This window comes from Bufo bufo, chromosome 2 (assembly GCF_905171765.1).
Source record: "Bufo bufo chromosome 2, aBufBuf1.1, whole genome shotgun sequence".
NCBI lineage: Eukaryota > Metazoa > Chordata > Amphibia > Anura > Bufonidae > Bufo > Bufo bufo.
Genome location: NC_053390.1, coordinates 598,988,527 through 599,001,538, shown reverse-complemented (window position 1 = coordinate 599,001,538; position 13,012 = coordinate 598,988,527). Strand labels below are relative to the sequence as shown.

The 13,012-nt window shown below is 41.0% G+C and overlaps 1 protein-coding gene across 3 annotated transcripts in view; it reads left to right on the top strand.

Moving 5' to 3' along the window:
- The window catches only part of ALPK1 (alpha kinase 1), a 172,850-nt gene that overhangs the window by 25,467 nt on the left and 134,371 nt on the right, over positions 1-13,012 (top strand). The window contains exon 1 of one of the 3 annotated variants that reach the window (XM_040418356.1): positions 223-267. The exons of the other annotated variants lie outside the window; for them this stretch is intronic. The gene's annotated coding sequence lies outside the window, so the exon portion shown is untranslated. Of the gene's footprint in view, positions 1-222; positions 268-13,012 lie in introns of those variants that run through there. 3 annotated transcript variants of the gene reach the window in all.

The window sequence follows — 13,012 nt, the reverse complement described above, 5'->3', positions numbered from 1 at the left end:
GCCCCAAAATGTCATCCAAGATGAGTGAAAGTTTCAGGCCTTGTTCCCTCTCCTTCTTCGTCCGATGTGGTGTCTCCCTCCCACACACGGGCGTGACGGTAACATACCCAATTTAATTTTTTCAATCATTGGTGGAGCGTCTTTTAGAAATATAGGCCTCTCCCACAGCCCCAGGCACAAATAAGCATATGAAGATACACATGATGCCCCCTTAGCAGTTTCCTGGAGCTGTCGTTTAAGTATTGCCTTAAAATAGAAAAATTATAGGTAAGACATAATTCCAGCAATTTCAAAACAAAATTACCAAAGTCATCTTCGAAGTACTACATCCTTAAAAATGCTCCCACCGCTGTGTATCTTATCAAGTAGAGTGACTTGACGTCGGGGCCATCGGTAATAAATAAAAAGAGAGAATGTGGGATCTTGCACATATATTCCAGTTGTTTTTGTTTTGTTTTTATTAAACCCTCATCCACTGCTCTAGATACATTTTGAGAATGTTCTTTTTGATATTGAATATGGGGATTATATGTCCACCTCTTGGAACACGTTACATCACAAAGTTGACGTAATGCATACCCTTTGTACATCTACATTGGCCATACAACGACATTCCGACCTTTATTGGAAGGCTTGATTATTATATCTTTCATCTGGCCCAACTCTTTAGTTGCCTTACTCTGAGCCTTGTGTATGGGATATTCTTCAACTTCTCACTGGCTTATTGAACAAATAGCTCAATATGTGGATACCTTGAGAAGGGTGGGAACTTCTCAGATGTGGGAAGAAGAGATTTAGGGAATTTACCTCCCTCCGATGTACATTGTTCATCCAATAGATCTAGAAAGTTTTTAATAGTTTCCTGCTCCTTAAGAGTGTTAAAATGTGTACTCGGTCCCTCTTTATAAAACATATTTTTTACAAACCAACTTCTGCGCGAATAGATGTAAATCCTTTATTACTGCAAAACTATCAAACTGTAAGGCAGGGGAAAATCTTAAACCCATATTTAGCACATCAATTTGGGAAGCAGTCAGTACTATATTTAACTGATTGCCGTTGATGACGAGCCCTGCTGTGATGACTGTAGACCATCAGTGGCCCATCTCTTGCTATCTGATCTACCAAATTGTATGTTTCTTCTCTTATTCCGTGTGTTATACAGGTTAAATTTGTATCCTGATGAGTTAGATTCCCCACGAACCAAAATTGAGGATAATATTGAAGTGGTTCTACGTACATATATCCTGTTTTGTCTCCATTTGTATATTCTGTTCCATTGGGCATCCTGCTGATCCCTCTTGAATTTCTTTCTTTCAACTGTTTCTATCTATTTCCACCTCAAATTCTTTATTAAAATTTTCAATCTTAGATGTAGATAAAAACTGCCCCACTCCCCTTTCCTTTTCTTCTATTTCTTGTGCTAAACCTTCCATGGAATTCACATTAAACAATAATCAGAGGCGGCTAAGTGTGGCCCTGGAACAAACCTGAAAATTGCCCATCCAAAATTACACAAGGTGGAGCAACACAAGTAGGCAGAGCAAACACAAGTAGGTTGGAGTTAACAATACCATCTGCAGTGCAGGCCACAGTCCTCTTCCAGCCCGAGGCCTGAGATGTTTGTGCCCCTATGTCGTCTGTATAAGCTTCTTACCTAGTGTCCTGTTTCCTATGGAGGTGAACAGTGGGGTAGGAAGCCATGGGCTTCTGTGCCCACAGGAGTATTTAACAGTATCACCATCTTGATAATGGTGATGCAGTTAAATTGAGGAGGGCATCTGTCGTACTTGGCTGAGTATATATGTATCTGATGCTCCCATTATTAATTCTGAGAGTGGCAGTTACATACTCAGCAGTTTAGGGAGGGCTCAAGTGCGCCCCCCCCCCCTCCCCCCTTCATTGGTATTGGCCCACTGGGAAATTTCCCTGTAGGGTCTATGGCCAGTCAGCCACAGAATCGAATTAATTAAATCAGAGATTTGGAACAGTTATTACCTATGTCAGCTTGGAATCAAATAATTAGCTAGATATCTTTCAAAGGACAATTTATTCCACCAGACTTCCGTTCTGTGGTGTAGCAAGCATAAATGTGATTATGCAACTTACGTATGTTTCTTTGATTCAAATCTTCAGTAGGTAATGTCCCAACACCAAATCTGCTTGAGAAAGCCAAGTTGCTTCCCACTCTCTATAATCTATGATGTAAAAATACAGGAAAAACATATGAATGAGACATTACTACACTATATATACACTCACCTAAAGAATTATTAGGAACACATGTTCTATTTCTCATTAATGCAATTATCTAGTCAACCAATCACATGGCAGTTGCTTCAATGCATTTAGGGGTGTGGTCCTGGTCAAGACAATCTCCTGAACTCCAAACTGAATGTCAGAATGGGAAAGAAAGGGGATTTAAGCAATTTTGAGCGTGGCATGGTTGTTGGTGCCAGACGGGCTGGTCTGAGTATTTCACAATCTGCTCAGTTACTGGGATTTTCACGCACAACCATTTCTAGGGTTTACAAAGAATGGTGTGAAAAGGGAAAAACATCCAGTATGCGGCAGTCCTGTGGGCAAAAATGCCTTGTGGGTGCTAGAGGTCAGAGGAGAATGGGCCGACTGATTCAAGCTGATAGAAGAGCAACGTTGACTGAAATAACCACTCGTTACAACCGAGGTATGCAGCAAAGCATTTGTGAAGCCACAACACGCACAACCTTGAGGCGGATGGGTTACAACAGCAGAAGACCCCACCGGGTACCACTCATCTCCACTACAAATAGGAAAAAGAGGCTACAATTTGCATGAGCTCACCAAAATTGGACTGTTGAAGACTGGAAAAATGTTGCCTGGTCTGATGAGTCTCGATTTCTGTTGAGACATTCAAATGGTAGAGTCCGAATTTGGCGTAAACAGAATGAGAACATGTATTTATCCTCAGATGGCTACTTCCAGCAGGATAATGCACCATGTCACAAAGCTCGAATAATTTCAAATTGGTTTCTTGAACATGACAATGAATTCACTGTACTAAAATGGCCCCCACAGTCACCAGATCTCAACCCAATAGAGAATCTTTGGGATGTGGTGGAACTGGAGCTTCGTGCCCTGGATGTGCATCCCTCAAATCTCCATCAACTGCAAGATGCTATCCTATCAATATGGGCCAACATTTCTAAAGAATGCTATCAGCACCTTGTTGAATCAATGCCACGTAGAATTAAGGCAGTTCTGAAGGCAAAAGGGCGTCCAACACCGTATTAGTATGGTGTTCCTAATAATTCTTTAGGTGAGTGTATATACACACACACACACATATATATATATATATATAATATATCATGGATTCATCTAATAAAGTTGTGATTTTATTATGCATCTCTTGGCCCTGTGCATGATTTATCAAAGTTAGCAAGAAAATTGGACATGGTTAGCCTGGAAGGGTCATATCCTGCATTACCCAGATTTTTTTAAATCATGTTTTATGCCATGCAAATCTACTATCCACCTATTAATTCTAGCGCCTTTACTTAAAAATTTCTACATGGATGATTCTGAACATCTATGTACAGAGGCTGCATCTCGAGCTACATTTAAAGCTAAATTACATTTTTTTTGTTTTCTGCGATATAGCACATTATACATTACATGTTGTACATATATTTGACGTCACTTAGCTCTGGAGAATTTATATATAATAAGAAAGCTCCAAAAAAATTGTTGGGTAGATTACCAAAAAAATACAACATTTGCTCTGGGCATGAAGGCCATAAACACCTCTAGTCATGAAAGAGTTAAGGAGAAGTACAGTATGGGAGATTTCACAAGTTCTTAGAAACAAAACCACAGGGCTTAAAGTGAATGGGTGCTGCTGCAGTTTTGTTTTATCCATTTATTCACAGAAGAACATGGGTATCTAAGATGGCCACAGCCGATTTGCTAATGTCACGGACGTTTCCGCGAGATCTGTGAGACTGGCAACACGTGGTTTGATCTGATGGGTTTCCCTTGTGGATCAATAGGCGTCTGTGTTGTTTCTGGTAATGGCCACACCCCTTGCCTCAGGTGTTGTTAATGTGGTCATTTAATTCTTTATTTATTGTTGCTTCCCCCACAATGCTGTGCAGTTTATAGCTTCAGTTTCAGTTGTGGATTGCTGGAGTGGGGATCTCAACAGAGTTCCTGGTGCTTCAATAGCTCCTTTGAAGTTAAGTCTTTCCTTTCCCATTTTGTTTGGGTTCTGTGTGTTGCATTTCCCTATTGTTTGTATTAGGCCTGAAGGAGACTTCTGTTCGTCCTTCCTTTTGGAGGAACAGGTAGTCTTGTCCCTGTCATTAGTACTAGGGTCCTATAGGGCTAGATAGGACTCTAGGTATTCTTGCGTATGAACACACCCACCTCTGGGGTCTGTTCATACTGGTAGTCAGTCAGGATTTTGGTTAGGGTTTTACTAGGATGTGTCCATCTTCCTTCCCTAGTACTTAGGCCTGATTCCCTCTTCCCCCCCTTCCCTGTTATGTTTGGTGTGGTGTTTCCCTCCCACACCGAAGCGTGACAGCTAATTGCGAGAAGATTTAGCAAGAAATGTCTCATTCGCGGTAGTTTCAATAAACCTTCCATGCAGTAATTTAATGGTTTGAGACGGAAATTCCCAGATTAATCTGTTAGAACACCTATATGAGATACGTGCAGATGTAGATGGGGTTAGTTTTAGACTTCACCCTATGCATTGCAAAGAGTGAAATCTGCATTGAAAATCCACAACATAAATTGACTTTCTACAGATTTAAAATCATCAATGCAGGTCACTTCAGAGAGAAAATCCATTGCGTATCTGCCCTGTGTGTGCCCCATTACTTTAGAGCTCTAGTTAGCGCTAGACTCAAGAGTATTGACTAATCATTTATTTCCAGAGCCAGACTATTAATGTCCATAGGGAAGCAGGTGAATCCCCGGTGGGCCCTGGTAGACTCCTAGTCCCCACCCCCTGCAGAAGTGGCACATAACACAGTATACTAACTGTACTACATACAGATAGAAAACATACAGCATCTCTACCAGCCTATACATCCATATAAAAACTGTGTAGCTTATTTAACAAACTACCCAATTTATTAGTATAGATGTATCGGGTGGCCGAGATGACTGCCAGGCAGGTCAACCAATATCCATTTTCCCCAGGAACCAACCTTCTTGATATTGTCCCCATCATTAATTATCGTGCAGTGTCCGGCTGCTGCTGAGTGAGTACGTATTCCTGGCTCACATTGCTATGAGAGCCGTAGTGCAAGGGAAGGGCATATCATCAGGATACTGACAGAAGTTCCAGGACAGATCAGTCTGAGGCTAGGCAGCAGGCTACATGGGGTTATCAATGATTATCAAATATGGACAAGAAACAGCAACAATTTTCAAGAGTCCTAAGACAATTTATTTACAAGCACCTAGGTCTTGGAGGTAGTCAATATTAACCCTTTCCCAACATGTGACATAATAGTACATCACGTGTCAGGTCTTTAAAGATGGCGCCCTCGCCGGAGTGGAGTTAGCACTATAGACGCCAGATGCCTGCTGTTTCACAGGGGGCTATTGTCTGCGACTAGCGAAAATGCCGATCTCAGACGTTTAACCCCTCAGATGCTGGGGTCAAATAAGCACCTGAAGGGAGAAAATGCCAGATCTGCGCGCCTTCTTCCTTGTAACAGCCTCTCCATACAGCCTTAGGGCTCATGCACACGACTGTATGTATTTTTCGGTCCGCAAAGCATGGATCCGCAAAACATACAGATGACGTCTGTGTGCATTCCGTATTTTGCGGAACGGAACAGCTGACCCCTAAAAGAACAGTCCTATTCTTGTCCGTTACGCGGACAATAATTGTTCTTTTTTTTTTTTTTTTTGGAACGGACATACGGAAGCGGAATGAAATGAATGGTTCCACATATGGCCCGCAAAAAACCCCGGAATGGACACAGAATTAAAATACGTTCGTATGCATGAGCCCTTACACTGAATAGGCTAGAGTCTGCTTTAGGCTCTGAGGCCTGTTAGTGTTATATCCTAGAGGCCTGCAGATGGCAGCACTGCATTGGAATATACTGAAATCTGTCTTGTAATGAATATAAATTCATATCAGAGGACAAATAGCAATCCAATGATTGCATGTTATAGTCACCTAGGATGACTTAAAAAAGTAAAACAAGCTTTAAAAAATATATATAAAAGTTCAAATCACCCATTTAAAAAAAAAAATTTTAAGCATTTTTTCATCACTTTACTCAGAAAAATTTAATAAAAAGTGATCAAAAAGTGGACACACCACAGTAAACACACCACAAAAAAGCGAGCCCTCACACAGCTCAGGAGATGTAACTATAAAAAAAAGTTATGGGGGTCAGACTATTCCAGCTTCCCACTACATCTTATGCAATATTAATTGGTGACGCAAATTGAGTCAGCTCACTTCCATTCACTTTGTTGGTGCACGAACATGGGGCTGGCTACTGGTTGATATATGGAAAATAGAAGTTTGTTCAGCACTTCATCATACTTTAGTCTTGAAGTATATAGAAAATGTTTAAATCATGACTGACTAAGGGTGGTTGTCCACCAGAAATGTGTAAGCGAAAATGAACATTTTTCTATATGTTTCAAGTCTAAATAAAATATGATGGATTTTATCTGAGCACTGAACAAACTTCGATTTTCAATATTATATGGTGCCATTAGAAATTGCAACTTTTCCCGCAAAAAAACAAGCCCTCATGCGGCCGGCCATGTGAATGAAAAATAAAAAAGTTATGGCTACAAAAAAGTCAGGAGTAAAAAACGAAAATGCAAAAAATGGAAAATCGCCCGGTATAGAAAGCGTTAAATCTAAGTATAGCATTATTTGTTTAATACAGCATTTAATGCATTCGAAGCATTTCTAGTATTATGCTTCTTTTAAATAATCCAGTATGAGTTTTCTTATTTCTAATATACAGTCGTGGCCAAAAGTTTTGAGAATTACATAAATATTGGAAATTGTTGCTGCTTAAGTTTTTATAATAGCAATTTGCATATACTCCAGAATGTTATGAAGAGTGATCAGATGAATTGCATAGTCCTTCTTTGCCATGAAAATTAACTTAATCCCAAAAAAACCTTTCCACTACATTTCATTGCTGTCATTAAAGGACCTGCTGAGATCATTTCAGTAATCGTCTTGTTAACTCAGGTGAGAATGTTGACGAGCACAAGGCTGGAGATCATTATGTCAGGCTGATTGGGTTAAAATGGCAGACTTGACATGTTAAAAGGAGGGTGATGTTTGAAATCATTGTTCTTCCATTGTTAACCATGGTGACCTGCAAAGAAACGCGTGCAGCCATCATTGCGTTGCATAAAAATGGCTTCACAGGCAAGGATATTGTGGCTACTAAGATTGCACCTCAATAAACAATTTATAGGATCATCAAGAACTTCAAGAGGTTCAATTCTTGTTAAGAAGGCTTCAGGGCGTCCAAGAAAGTCTAGCAAGCGCCAGGATCGTCTCCTAAAGAGGATTCAGCTGCAGGATCGGAGTGCCACCAGTGCAGAGCTTGCTCAGGAATGGCAGCAGGCAGGTGTGAGCGCATCTGCACGCACAGTGAGGCGAAGACTTTTGGAAGATGGCCTGGTGTCAAGAAGGGCAGCAAAGAAGCCACTTCTCTCCAAAAAAAACATCAGGGACAGATTGATCTTCTGCAGAAAGTATGGTGAATGGACTGCTGAGGACTGGGGCAAAGTCATATTCTACGATGAAGCCTCTTTCCGATTGTTTGGGGCATCTGGAAAAAGTCTTGTCCGGAGAAGAAAAGGTGAGCGCTACCATCAGTCCTGTGTCATGCCAACAGTAAAGCATCCTGAGACCATTCATGTGTGGGGTTGCTTCTCATCCAAGGGAGTGGGCTCACTCACAATTTTGCCCAAAAACACAGCCATGAATAAAGAATGGTACCAAAACACCCTCCAACAGCAACTTCTTCCAACAATCCAACAACAGTTTGGTGAAGAACAATGCATTTTCCAGCACGATGGAGCACCGTGCCATAAGGCAAAAGTGATAACTAAGTGGCTCGGGGACCAAAACGTTGACATTTTGGGTCCATGGCCTGGAAACTCCCCAGATCTTAATCCCATTGAGAACTTGTGGTCAATCCTCAAGAGGCGGGTGGACAAACAAAAACCCACTAATTCTGACAAACTCCAAGAAGTGATTATGAAAGAATGGCTTGCTATCAGTCAGGAATTGGCCCAGAAGTTGATTGAGAGCATGCCCAGTCGAATTGCAGAGGTCCTGAAAAATAAGGGCCAACACTGCAAATACTGACTCTTTGCATAAATGTCATGTAATCATAGAAACATAGAATGTGTCGGCAGATAAGAACTATTTGGCCCATCTTTCTGTAGGATTTGTCTAGGGATTTGTTAACCCATACAGATAAAAATTTTGAGATTTAAGGGTGTGGGTCCCACTCCCCAGATCTGGGATGTTTTACATAGAATGTGTCGGCAGATAAGAACCATTTGGCCCATCTAGTCTGCCCAATATACTGAATACTATGAATAGCCCCTGGCCCTATCTTATATGAAGGATGGCCTTCTGCCTATCCCATGCATGCTTAAACTCCTTCACTGTATTTGCAGCTACCACTTCTGCAGGAAGGCTATTCCATGCATCCACTACTCTCTCGGTAAAGTAATACTTCCTGATATTACTTTTAAACCTTTGCCCCTCTAATTTAAAACTATGTCCTCTTGTAGCAGTTTTTCTTCTTTTAAATATTCTTTCCTCTTTTACCTTGTTGATTCCCTTTATGTATTTAAAAGTTTCTATCATATCCCCTCTGTCTCGTCTTTCTTCCAAGCTATACATGTTAAGGTCCTTTAATCTTTCCTGGTAAGTTTTATCCTGCAATCCATGTACCAGTTTAGTAGCTCTTCTCTGAACTCTCTCCAAAGTATCAATATCCTTCTGGAGATATGGTCTCCAGTACTGAGCACAATACTCCAAATGAGGTCTCACTAGTGCTCTGTAGAGCGGCATGAGCACCTCCCTCTTTCTACTGGTAATTCCTCTTGCTATACACCCAAGCATTCTGCTAGCATTTCCTGCTGCTCTGTGACATTGTCTGCCTACCTTTAAGTCTTCTGAAATAATGACCCCTAGATCCCTTTCCTCAGATACTGAGGTTAGGACTGTATCACTGATTTTATATTCTGCTCTTGGGTTTTTACGTCCCAGGTGCATTATCTTGCACTTATCAACATTAAATTTTAGTTGCCAGATTTTTGACGATTCCTCTAGTTTTCCTAAGTCCTTTTCCATTTGGTGTATTCCTCCAGGAACATCAACCCTGTTACAAATCTTTGTGTCATCAGCAAAAAGACACACCTTACCATTGAGGCCTTCTGCAATTTCACTGACAAAGATATTAAACAATATGGGTCCCAGAACAGATCCCTGAGGTACCCCACTGATAACAAGACCTTGGTCTGAATATACTCCATTGACTACAACCCTCTGTTGCCTGTCCCTCAGCCACTGCCTAATCCATTCAACAATATGGGAGTCCAAGCCCAATGACTGCACTTTATTGATAAGCCTTCTATGTGGGACAGTATCAAAAGCCTTACTAAAGTCTAGATAAGCGATGTCTACTGCACCTCCTCCATCTATTATTTTAGTCACCCAATCAAAAAAATCAATAAGATTAGTTTGACATGATCTCCCTGAAGTAAACCCATGCTGTTTTTCATCTTTCAATCCATGGGATTTTAGATGTTCCACAATCCTCTCCTTAAGTATGGTTTCCATTAATTTCCCCACTATTGATGTCAGGCTTACTGGCCTATAGTTGCCCGATTCCTCCCTACTACCTTTCTTGTGAATGGGCACAACATTTGCTAATTTCCAATCTTCTGGGACAACTCCTGTTGCCAGTGATTGGTTAAATAAATCTGTTAATGGTTTTGCTAGTTCACCGCTGAGCTCTTTTAATAGCTTTGGGTGTATCCCATCAGGCCCCTGTGACTTATTTGTATTAATTTTAGACAGTTGACTTAGAACCTCTTCCTCTGTAAAGACACATGCGTCAAAAGATTCATTAGTCTTCTTTCCCAACTGAGGTCCTTCTCCTTCATTTTCCTTTGTAAAAACTGAACAGAAGTATTCCTTGAGGCAGTCAGCTAGTTCTTTATCTTCTTCCATATACCTTCCTTCTTAAGTTTTTAATTTGGTAATTCCTTGTTTTAGTTTCCTTTTTTCATTTATGTATCTGAAGAATGCCTTATCGCCTTTTTTCCCTGACTGAGCTAATTTCTCTTCTGCCTGTGCTTTAGAAGCTCTTATAACTTGCTTGGCCTCTCTCTGCCTAATCTTATAAATTTGTCTGTCATCCTCGTTTTGATTTTTTTTATAATTCCTAAATGCTATCTTTTTGTTTTTAATGATTTTGGCCACTTCTGCTGAGTACCACAGTGGTCTCTTCCTTTTTTTGCTTTTACTGACAAGCCTAATGCAATCTTCTGTTGCCTTCAATAGTGCCACTTTTAAGTAGTCCCATTTCTCCTGGACTCCAATGAAACTATTTCAGTCTGATAGGGACTCGTATACCACCAATCTAATTTTAGAAAAGTCAGTTTTTCTAAAATCTAAAACTTTTGTTTTTGTGTGGTGTGACTCTGTACTTATAGTAAACCACACTGACTGGTGATCACTAGATCCCAAGCTTTCCCCTACAGTAATATCAGATAAATCGTCGATAAAAGCCTTTGAAACGTATGAAGTGCGTGTAATTATATTTCACTACATCACAGAAACAACTGAAACAAAGATCTAAAAGCAGTTTAGCAGCAAACTTTGTGAAAACTAATATTTGTGTCATTCTCAAAACTTTTGGCCACGACTGTAGAATATTAAAGGTTGATAAGCTACTTTTTATCCACTAGGTGGCAGTATTACATTACTTCTTGCAATCAGCGGCACAGAGATAAGTGCTTTGTACTGTCTTCTATGTTTACATGTTTCTATATGTAATATGTTTACATTTTATTCAAAAATATTTTCTGCAGACTGAGATATAAGTGGTTAGCTTTTATAGGTATATCACAATTCCTACTAATCTTTGCATACCTCTTCCCTCCCATATATATTTGGACTCTATTTTTTAGTTCATTATGATTATCTACAGTAAAGTTAACATTGCTTTTTTGTATGCCCCCTAACATATTTATATATATATATATATATATATATATATATACACTGCTCAAAAAAATAAAGGGAACACTTAAACAACACAATGTAACTCCAAGTCAATCACACTTCTGTGAAATCAAACTGTCCACTTAGGAAGCAACACTGAGTGACAATCAATTTCACATGCTGTTGTGCAAATGGGATAGACAACAGGTGGAAATTATATGCAATTAGCAAGACACCCCCAATAAAGGAGTGGTTCTGCAGGTGGTGACCACAGACACTTCTCAGTTCCAATGCTTCCTGGCTGATGTTTTGGTCACTTTTGAATGCTGGCGGTGCTTTCACTCTAGTGGTAGCATGAGACGGAGTCTACAACCCACACAAGTGGCTCAGGTAGTGCAGCTTATCCAGGATGGCACATCAATGCGAGCTGTGGCAAGAAAGTTTGCTGTGTCTGTCAGCGTAGTGTCCAGAGCATGGAGGCGCTATCAGGAGACAGGCCAGTACATCAGGAGACGTAGAGGAGGCCGTAGGAGGGCAACAACCCAGCAGCAGGACCGCTATCTCCGCCTTTGTGCAAGGAGGAACAGGAGGAGCACTGCCAGAGCCCTGCAAAATGACCTCCAGCAGGCCAGAAATGTGCATGTGTCTGCTCAAACGGTCATAAACAGACTCCATGAGGGTGATATGAGGGCTGGACGTCCACAGGTGGGGGTTGTGCTTACAGCCCAATACCGTGCAGGACGTTTGGCATTTGCCAGAGAACACCAAGATTGACAAATTCGCCATTGGCGCCCTGTGCTCTTCACAGATGAAAGCAGGTTCACACTGAGCACATGTGACAGACTTGACAGAGTCTGGAGACGCCGTGGAGAACGTTCTGCTGCCTGCAACATCCTCCAGCATGACCGGTTTGGCATTGAGTCAGTAATGGTGTGGGGTGGCATTTCTTTGGAGGGCCGCACAGCCCTCCATGTGCTCGCCAGAGGTAGCCTGACTGCCATTAGGTACCGAGATGAGATCCTCAGACCCCTTGTGAGACCATATGCTGGTGCGGTTGGCCCTGGGTTCCTCCTAATGCAAGACACTGCTAGACCTCATGTGGCTGGAGTGTGTCAGCAGTTCCTGCAAGACGAAGGCATTGATGCTATGGACTGGCCCGCCCGTTCCCCAGAGCTGAATCCAATTGAGCACATCTGGGACATCATGTCTCGCTCTATCCACCAACGTCACGTTGCACCACAGACTGTCCAGGAGTAGGCAGATGCTTTAGTCCAGGTCTGGGAGGAGATCCCTCAGGAGACCGTCCGCCACCTCATCAGGAGCATGCACAGGCATTGTAGGGAGGTCATACAGGCACGTGGAGGCCACACACACTACTGAGCCTCATTTTGACTTGTTTTAAGGACATTATATCAAAGTTGGATCAGCCTGTAGTGTGTTTTTCCACTTTAATTTTGAGTGTGACTCCAAATCCAGACCTCCATGGGTTGAAAAATTTGATTTCCATTTTTTTATTTTTGTGTGATTTTGTTGTCAGCACATTCAACTATGTAAAGAACAAAGTATTTCAGAAGAATATTTAATTAATTCAGATCTAGGATGTGTTATTTTTGTGTTCCCTTTATTTTTTTGAGCAGTGTGTATATATATATATATATATATATATATAAATATATATATATATATATATGTGTTTTTTCAGCTTTAGGCAACTTTTTAACTATTTGGCCAATGCTGTGATGTCCCTAAAGAAAAGAAATCCCCTTACCTGCT